The sequence below is a fragment of the Cygnus atratus genome, chromosome 12, assembly GCF_013377495.2.
Source record: "Cygnus atratus isolate AKBS03 ecotype Queensland, Australia chromosome 12, CAtr_DNAZoo_HiC_assembly, whole genome shotgun sequence".
Lineage (NCBI taxonomy): Eukaryota > Metazoa > Chordata > Aves > Anseriformes > Anatidae > Cygnus > Cygnus atratus.
Genome location: NC_066373.1, coordinates 18881169 through 18891341, shown reverse-complemented (window position 1 = coordinate 18891341; position 10173 = coordinate 18881169). Strand labels below are relative to the sequence as shown.

General features: G+C 35.7%; 1 long non-coding RNA gene across 1 annotated transcript in view; it reads left to right on the top strand.

Annotated features, from left to right (window-relative positions):
• Nucleotides 1–133: 133 nt before the first annotated feature.
• LOC118246259 (uncharacterized) overlaps nucleotides 134–10173 on the top strand; it is a 165086-nt gene continuing 155046 nt past the window's right edge. The window contains exons 1-2 of the long non-coding RNA XR_004778129.2: nucleotides 134–264; nucleotides 735–864. This is a non-coding gene — a long non-coding RNA (uncharacterized LOC118246259). The remainder of the gene's footprint in view (nucleotides 265–734; nucleotides 865–10173) is intronic.

Genomic DNA, 10173 nt, shown 5'->3' with positions numbered 1-10173 from the left:
TGCGCTTCTCGCCTCCTCAAAGCGCCCCGAACGTGCCCTTCCGAGCGCTCAGTCCCGGGCGCCCTCCTCAGCCCCCTTACAGAGACGGTCCTGAGGAAGGTAGACTGGGAGGCGCTCTTTCGGCCCCCCTGCCGGGGACAAACCTTCCCTTCGTACGCTTGTATAGCCCAGAGGCTCTGTATTAAGTCACGGTTGTGCTCTGCTGTCGTCGTGATGGATTTCATTTGGAAAAAAACAAAAAACAAACAACCACATGCGGAAAAAGTAAGTCATCCCCTGTGATCGTAAGGGGAAAAGTACGGTTCTACCCGGCCCCACATCGTTAACTTTGATAGTTCACAAAAAAAAAAGACAGGTATTTACTTAAAAACAAACCAACAAATAAAACACCCAAAACAAGCAAGCAAACAAAAAATCTTAAAATGAAATGTAAAGGATAAAATTAGTTCATATAAAGTAGCTCTGTGGTTTTACTGGAGTCTTCAATGCCTGGAGTTGATAAAACTGAATAACCGTTGTAGAAAGGAGTAAACCTTTTTTTTTTTCTTTTCTCACCATTGACAAGTATCTTGTGTTCTCCCTGATTATTTGATTCCCATTTATATCATCTATCTCTTTGTCATTACTGTGAAATTAGTTTTTGGCAGCTGTTCATTAAATGTGGCCTCCAAAGGGAGGATGAATGTTTTATGGTTTTGTATCTAAATCTACTTTTTTTTTTTTTTTCCTTTTAGTACCCTTCATGCTACACTGGAAAAGAATAAATATATAATACCGTTTCTCCAAAGACATTTGTATCCCTATTTAGAAACTTCTTAACCAAATGAGAGTTTGCAGTTAGGCAGCACATCTGAAAATCTCCAGGTATGGCTATATACTTCTTGCTACCTGCATTTAAATTTTTATTTCTCTCAGTGCAATGTAATTTTTGTCTGTGGCATGGTTAAATGAGTGAAGTTACATCTGTGCATACTGCATTTACACACATCTATGCATTCTAAACAGGATATGGTTCTGATGTTGGGTGCCATACTTGAAAAAAGACGCTCTATTTTCCAGAAGATATATATATATGTTCTTAAAGAATACCCTTACGCATAGTTTAAACACTTAGGTTTTGCTCTTCTGTCAGTTAAATTATTCCATAACACTCCCTTTCTCCAACATTCACATTATGTAATGCTCAGCTGGGCAATTTCTTGAGGTGATTGGTGCCATCAACTGTTAAATTGTGGTCACTGCAGCCGTTGTTGCATTACAGACCATTAACCACACATGAAATTACAAGCAAGAAGCTTTATATTAAACAAACAAAAAAACCACACAAAACACAGTATTTTGAGATACAAAATATAATTAACAATCTGAAAGAAAATGCTTTTAATGCTTTTATTTCTTTCTACTATGTCAACACTGCCTTTTGGAATGTCCCAGGATAGCTGAAAGCTTACTGGTTTCAAAATAAAGTGGATGTTTAGTGCTCTTTATACTTTCTTTTGGTGTTTTGCCACACTTGTTGTTATAAAACTTGTTCTCAGAGCTGAATTTACTGTAATCTGTATAATTCTGAAAGAATTCCTTATAGTCTGTGTTCAGAGGTGATTTACATCATTGCAATGGCCTGAAACTGCTTCCAGGGAAGTCATTCTGAGTGACTATGGTTCTGTAAGATATGATAAGACTAAGTAGCATGTGACATTTTAACATACAAGACAAACTAAAGCCCTTTGTAAGTGGAAAAGACCAATGCTATAGAAAAGGCTTACTTCTGTTTACAAACACAGATGAAAGTTTGTGAACGGTTGGATTTTTTGGGGCTTTGAGTGTTTGTAAAACAAGTTGGATTTTTCTCCCTGCATTGTTGTGACTGAGAACTAGAAAGAATATTTTGATTATATCAGTTACTTTTTTTTTTTCCCATTTTGAAACTGCAGACTTAAGCTTCCTCATACTTCGGAGGAGTTGGAAACCTCTTGTCCCAAGCTTATATTCAGGTGTACTAAAACCAGACATGCGCTAGGTTGAGAACACCAGAAATTCTGTTAATTTTTTTAATAGTCTTTTTACAAAGAGGATTTGTCAAGGAAGAAAGACTATTCCAACCTACAAGCTGTTCACAGTAGAATATCCAGAATGATAGGCCCTGTTCAGTTGGAGGGGAGATTTCAGTTTCCTGACCTTTTGGGCACATCTTCTAAGCTGACTTTAGAGAAGGCAAAATGCAGCGTGTAACTGGTAGCAGTCGAGGCAATTGGTGACACACAGTGCCTGCTCTTGCATTTCCAGCTGGAACACCAGTGGGACATCTCACAAATGGTTCTGACTGTACAGTAAGCAAGTTGTTGGCAAGTTGTTCATTATTTGTATTAGTGTTAGAGAAATACTGTAATCCATAAGTATTTTTTTAATTTCATCTTTTAAAATAGCTTGCTTCAGCTGCCACCTGCAACTTCTTGCTTTTCATTAAAATGCCTGCAATTGAAAAATAGTTGTATAAATGGTTTTGTGAAACTGTGTCTTCCTCAAGTGTTTGGGCTTGAGTTGTATACTTGAAATAGGACCTGTGCTAGTTCAAACAATGTGGAAATAGAATCTTTAAGTTATTTCTTATCATAGATAGCTATGCAGTCTGTCATGCACTTTACAGATTCTGCTATGATCCTCATCATTAGTCATATGGTCTTCACAGGGGTTATTCTTATGCATAAATTTGAATATATGTTCTACTATTTGTAGGGTGGAGACCTACAATACTGGTTTATAGAAAATATCCTGCATTAATTTGAGTAGCAGAAACTTTAATTGGTAGTCATAACATAAATAATGTAGTAGCATAATATTTCTAAAAGCAATACCTTAAATTCCATATATCTCCGACCAGAAAAACAACCATACTAGGGCTCTCAAATCTTTGTGTAATATAATCCTAAAACTTTAGACAGTTTCTGATTATATCGAGCTCTCATTAGGCGATTTTGCTGTATGCTTGAATTATTTTTTGTTTGTTTACAGAAGTACAAAACAACTAAAAATGGTTTGATATAAAATAACTTTACAATGCTTTATAAGGATGAACTTCTAGACTTTTTTCAAGTCTCCAGTTATGCAGTGGCAGACTTTATATTTGCTTGAAGCCCTGATGACGCTTGTGATCAAGGTTTCCCTTTTGTGGAGCTTATTGCAATGCAGAGGCCTTAATGAACTCATAGATCAAAGCTTTTTTCACTTATTCCTTCAGTATCAAGAGGCAAACTTTTTGAAAATAATCCAAGACGTAGGTTCTGTAACTAGCAGTTTCTATTATTGATCTTTTTCTGTCCCTTAATTTTAATCAATTACTTTTTTTTTGTTCCAAACTATTTTAAAAAGAATCTGTTGTGAACATTTGAATCTTTATAATATAAAAGACAAATGTATTGCAATTATATATGCATCAGTCGCTGAAAGTTGGTAATATTTTTCTCTGCGTAATGGAGTCTGTATTTGTTTTTTGAGGCTTTTTGAGTGTGTTTGCTGGAGTTTCTTAATTAGTTACAAAAAGCTGCAGGTGTATTGGCAAAGACTGGTATTTAGTCTGGGAAATGTTCCAGAAGACAATTTTTTTTTTTTTTATTAAATGTAAATATTTAACTCTATTATTATGAGTCACTTTAAAGGTGCCATACTATATGTTTGCTGTGTATTTAAATGCTATGGCTTCAGTGGAATAACTGGCAAAACACCTGATCATGTTAAGAGTATAATCGTTGTGAGAGGGCACTGAACACTATTGAATGACTTACAGAGATGACAGGTGGTATTTGAAGGGAAGTCACCCTCATGCAGCTGTCTGAGGAATACATAGCCCAGCTTCAGCTGCAAAGAAAGTGTGCATTGCTCAATTGCCACTCTGTGAATTAAGAAGTGGTTAACTTTAGCAAAGTTTCTGCAACTGCAAAAAGGAAAGTGGTGGTCTTGCTAAAGCTCTGTCAAATAATTTTTTTAGTTCATCAAAAGCTAGACTTAGAATCCATTATGGTTTATTTCTGCAGCCTGATTTTTTTTTTTAAATTATTATTATTTTCATAAATGAACATCTTGCTCCTATTCTCACTACAGGAATTTAAACCCTTTCTGTAAAGCACTGACTGTGGTGACTGAGCAGTGTTCTTGTATGTGCTGTGCCTGTTTGGTAGCTGACTGCTTTTAGGCTGGGGCCTTCCAGGGGGTTTCTGCTGTTCTGGGAAGTTTACTCCAGTGTAAAGGAGTTGGTGGAAAGTAGCACCAACAGTTGGAGGGTGTAATGTGTGTAATAAGCTCCAAGGCTTACAGACTTTCTGTGAGAATACTGTCTAATGTAATCATACTAAAGTAAGTGGGATTAATTGACAGCTGTTGTAAAATAGAGTATTTTCACCAATTTCAGTTAAATTTGACGTGAGTCAACTGGACATGCTAGGCTTGCATAATAGTGGTGAAAATAGCAAACTGAGCTGTCCTTCTTTATATAAAAACAGTGATGCATTAACATTTGATTCCAGTGTATTTTACTGCATGTCTCAGAGTAAAGATAGTTCAATTAAATATCAGTGAAGGGCTTTTTCTAGACAGAGACCTCTGGGAATTGCTTTAACCCTCTAACATTTAGAAAGCATATTTAGAGAAATGGGATGCCTCTTTTTATGCGCTTGTATTAGCAGTGGTGGAAAAAAAGAAGGTGTTTTCAGGAAGGTATGATCCCATTTCATCCTGCTCCACCAGATGTCATAGAAGTTAGCTCTACATTTTGTATTCTAATGAAGACTCCTAGATCAAACTCTTGGAGAAACTTGGAAGTTACTTTATATGATAGATGAAATTTTTGAAATTTCTGTCAGTTATATCATGAACTTCTTCATGTTGGTATCCTGTCAGTCTCCAGTTATCTGTAGTCTATTAAGTCCTAAAACAACAAACTTTTTCATAGATGTAGAAGTACAAGAAGTCAGGACTATCTTTGACTGCATTTGAGCACTGCTAAATACAGTTTTGCCATGGAGATAAAATATTATTATTAGAATTCCCTGCCTGGTCAATGTCTACTGTTCAGTGGTTTAAAACCATCCCCTATGACTTAAAACACTTTATATTTATTTAAACCTGTGTATTGCTTCTGAGTCCAGTTAACTGATAGTGATTTATATTAGGTGAGGATTGGAAAGGGATTAATGCTTACTGATTTAAATGCTGACTGATTTAATTTTGGTTATTTTTGTACTGTAAACAATTTTGAACTGTAGCCTTTTCACTCTGCAGTCCTTGAACAAGTAAAGGTGATAGAAATTTTAAGATTTTATCTTTTTAAAGATTCTCAGTCATGCCAAAGATCAGATTATTGAAGGCAATAATGTACCCAATGTCTATTTATATGACTAAGTTACTTTGGAATAGAGCAGTTCTGTCCAAATACCTTTAAGAAGCTCCAGATTATTTTTTGCTTACACCAACGTAATTTGGGAGTTAACTGTGTTGGTATCATTGGGTCTTTTGTCGCTTGAATGCAGAATGAATAAAAAGACTTGGTTAATAGTTCTTCGGTGTTTGATCTCTTTCCCTGAAAAGCATTTCAAACTGTAACCCTGGTGCCTTACTTGCCCATCAAGAAACTCTTTACCATCGTAGCTGTAGTACCAGAACTACCCACTGAGTTGGGAACCAACCTGCGGTCTGCCACACTTCAGAGGCACTGTGTGACCTACCTTAGTTGTTAATGAATTGTGTCACCTTGTAGCTGACAGATCGATTCTATCAGCTTCACTATTTGAGAAACATCATTGCTGTATAGAGGTTACTACTTGAAATTTGATTTATTCAGAAATACGTTAAGAAAAATCAAGTTTATATGGTTTCTTTACCAAAAAATATGACTTATATGAACTGTAGGTTTTATGTTCACTCTAGCTGTTTGTTTCTGAGAGTTTCCTCTACAAGGCAAAACTCTTCATATATTTTAATTAAAAGCCAGAGAAGAAATAAATTGTCCTTGGCATATGTTGTGCTAATGAGCACTGGTTAGTTTGAAAATACATGTTCATTGGTTTTACATGATAATTTCCCTTTGAACCAAAAGACCCTGCTTATACAGAAACATTTTCTGGTAGCAGTAGGGGGCATCATTTCACTTTTTTAATTCTTCAGAGACGTTATCCCAGTGCATTATGTGTGCAAACTGAATTTTCTTTTTTGTTTATGGCATTAATCCTGGGGTTAAGGTTGGCCTGTGGTGAGCAATAATAAGTTTAACCTTTGACTTCACACAATAAGATGTAATTTATCATTTCTAGACTCTTTTGTAAGTGCCATTACCCTCATTTCTGTTTAAGATAAATTGAGACAAGCGAGTACTTGGTATCACTTAATATCAGTGATCTTTAGATGCATAACATAAATCAAATTTACTTATTGTATGAGCTTAGTTCTTTATCCTATAATTAAGTCTTTTAAACAGTACAGACTTTTTTTTAAAGTTTGTATTAGTCATTTTTTGTAATTCATAGAATATATCCTTTACATAGATTTCAAATCAGTAAGTATAAATCATGGAATGCCTAAATACAGAAACTGTAAGAAATGTGGAAACAAACCAAACAAGATATTTACACTCATATATTTAATTGCTATATGACTGTACTCAGGAAAGCATTTTAAAATTATGACAGTGCTCATTTAAAGACAACCTGAAGGCAATTTAACAAGTAGCAGCAGGTAAATAGACTGTTTTTTGTGGCCATTATTTTCACTTACAAGGTATGTGTATCTGCAGTTTATAAAAACTCACTATATTTGAATTGTTAGTGAAAGTTTAATTTTATTTTAAAGCACTGTTTTTTAATTTGCATTGTATATTTACATTGCTTTTTGTCTTGTAGTTGAAGAACAAATAGCAGGTTTATTACTTGATACTTTTCAAGGAAGAAAAATACATACTTTTAAATTGCACATACTGTGAGTGTAGTGAGTATACTTGATCTCTTTTTTTCTATGATGAGAAAGTGCTGATTCGTCATAAGTATTTGGGCAGGGTGGGAGGCATGAAGCATATGCAGACTTCATACAGCGTGTTTTGGTTTCAGGAAAGAACTATTCAGATACAATCATTCAGGCTTGTGTCCCTCAGTAAGACCAGAATTTCGAATCTCTCTTTCTACCGTATCAGACCTATTATATTTTGATAATGGGACCTGTTTTTATCATAGCAACCATCACCCAAAATTTTGCTATTTTCATGAAATTTAAGTAGAATTTAAAAGGCAGAAAAAAACTGAATAGAAATAAAGGTTCTGTAGTGCTATTTTGGAAGAGTACTGATGTTTGGTAAAGTTCAAAATGTATTTTTCAGCCTTGATTTAATCTTTTGGCAGAGAAAAACAACTGTAGGAACTCAGCCTATTTATGGGCCCTTCACATGAAAGCTTATATAGAAAATGTTTGTAATTATGTAATTTGCATGGTAGTACAACCATGATCAGTACATTTGGTCTTTGTATCACTAAGGGCTACTTGATGGTAGTTTCAGTCCAGCTCCTAATTTTAGAATAATTGTTTAGCAATTATTCTGTATAATATTTAGCAATTATACTGGCTGACAGTATTTGTAATATGTGCTGATATTTGAATCTTCACTAGTTCATTTAAGAGAAGCTGTCTTTTGGCTGAACTTTCTCACAAAAAAAAAAGGCAATTAGTTGATTAGTGTAGCCCTTGCTGGATAGTTATAGGTAAGAGATGAATATAATATTATGAATCCAACAGTACCAGCTGCCTCTTATAATACACCACAGACAGTGGTGGATTGTGATGGTAATTAGATTCCTCAAAATCGTAGAAGGATAATTTTGAAAATCTTCCTTCAGTCTGTATGGCAGAGATATTCTTTGTAATTTCCATTAAGTTTGATTTATTTTAGATAATGAAGATATAATAGTAAGAATGGAAGATACCATCGGTTACACTACCTTTATACACTACAGCTATACTGAGTCGAATGTGCATAAATGTGAATTAAGGAAGGAGAAGTTACTCTAGTGATGAGGGGGGAAGGAAGGGGGAGAGAAGGAATTTTTTTTTTTTGAAATGTCATACACGTTCAAAAGGATTGTTTTTTTTACTAGACCAGAATGCTGTATTTGAGAACAGAAGAGCTACGTGAAGAATGAAGGGTGTATTGGCTGTTGGTGAACCAAGAACATGTACTCTACTAAGCTATTATACACACTGTAATATGCCATATGAAATTAAGTATGTTTTTAATAGATACTAAATCTTAGGAGTGGCAATCCTTCTTACAGTGTTGGAGCATCAAGTAACTTGGTAACTTCTGGTAACTTCCACAAAAAAACAAAGGAGTATTCTTCAGCTAATGATATTAAACCGATACTTTGCATATTGATCAGTTGTTAGAATACCTATAAAGTTTTGAAGCTTGGAAAGCAAATTCTCTTGTACTCTAAGATTTTCTAGATAGAAACATATCTACATGCCGAGTCTGTGCGTTTGACTCATGAACTCACAATAAAAAGATGATCCAATTTTGTGCAGCTGCTATTTTCTCCACAATTCAGGATACCTGGTAAGGTTATCAGAACTGTTATGACTGGAAATCCCAGTCTGGAAGTTGAAAATCCCAGATAAAGGAAATAAAATGGAAGGATACTACATATCACTTAAACACATTAGTCTGCCATTGAAAGTGGTGAAGGTGAGGTTTATACTGCAAAATGTTATGGTTTCTACTTTGCAACCATTCTCAGGATAAGTCAAGAGGCTCTTTTGTCTGGCATACTAGCAGCTATTAATATTTAATGCACAGTTATGATAAAAGACAAAATACTGGGACAAGACAGATGATGTTTCTTCTGAAATGTCTGTATTGGATAGCTCCTACTACTAAAGTGCTGCCTTGACTACGAGGACCAAGAGAAATACGGGAATGCCATGTATCTTATCTGCTTGAAAGGAGTTGTCCCTGTGGACCCACCAGAAACGCAGCTAACACAGTTGCTACTTCTTTTGCTGTCACTGTGTCATTCCCAAGTTGACTGAGGAAGTCATACTCATAGGAGGAGGGAGGGGAATGGAAAGGGGAGTCCTCACCTGAAGATGTTAGTCCTACATGTACATAGCTGGCTTCCTGCACTTTCATCCTTCATGTCCTCCAATGTGTTGAATGGTAACAAATAGAAGATGCTATCAAAAATATAGCTCTGAAGTCTTTCTTAATTCAAATATTTCTTCTCCAAGATGGAAAAAAGTTGAGAGAGCAATGGGCAAACTGTCTGTATGACTGATGATGTCTGCTGAGGATAAAACATATGTCTGATATCCACATGTGGTATGCCTAAAATATAAATATATATAAACAAATTACTAAACTAATGGTAGCCATTGAAAGGCTAAGCTCAGGTGAAATATGGCTCTGAGCCCTGATGGGTGAATATACAACCTCATTTTCCTTTTGTATTTCTTTGTGCATTTGATATAGAAGTTGTAATCACCAAATACTGAAAATAAGTATGTCACCTATGGGGAGGGAAGGAACATTTCTTGCTTGTCAGAGGCAGCAGACATGAAGGTCTTGCATAACTCTTCATTGTAACTAAGTGGAAATGTCCTTTTTCCCCTGGGTAGATAGTAATTGTGGCAGCTTTGCAGGCTTTATATCAAGCAATGTGAGGTTGTGTGCGCGATATAATGTTGTTTGTTCCTGATGTTTTTTAAGCCACATCTCAGTGGCACTGAACATGGATTGGGATCTTCATTCTACCTTCCCTTCCTGGTGAGTTTCTCCTTCCTTACAGCAGGCTTTTTTAGGTCAGAAGAATGGTTAGACTTTAGAAATTGCAGTTTAAGATTTGGAGAAAAAGAAAGTTGTGGCTCATGTGGAGAAGAGGAGATAAGGATGGTAGATGAAGAGGAATAAAAGTCTTGCAGCAGGGGGCTTCTGCTGACCCATTACTTTTAATCCTTCCAAAGCTTTTCTTTGGTGGATGCTAGCTCCAGCTGCAGCTGAATCATTGGTGCACCTAAACTGGTGCAGCTTCTGGGAAAGTTTCTTTTTGCAGGAGCAGAATGTTTCAAATAAGGATAAATTCTCCTGGTGCAATTATTTGCTTATACGCATTACAAATGTGTGCTGGTGCTGCTGGCTATCAGTGG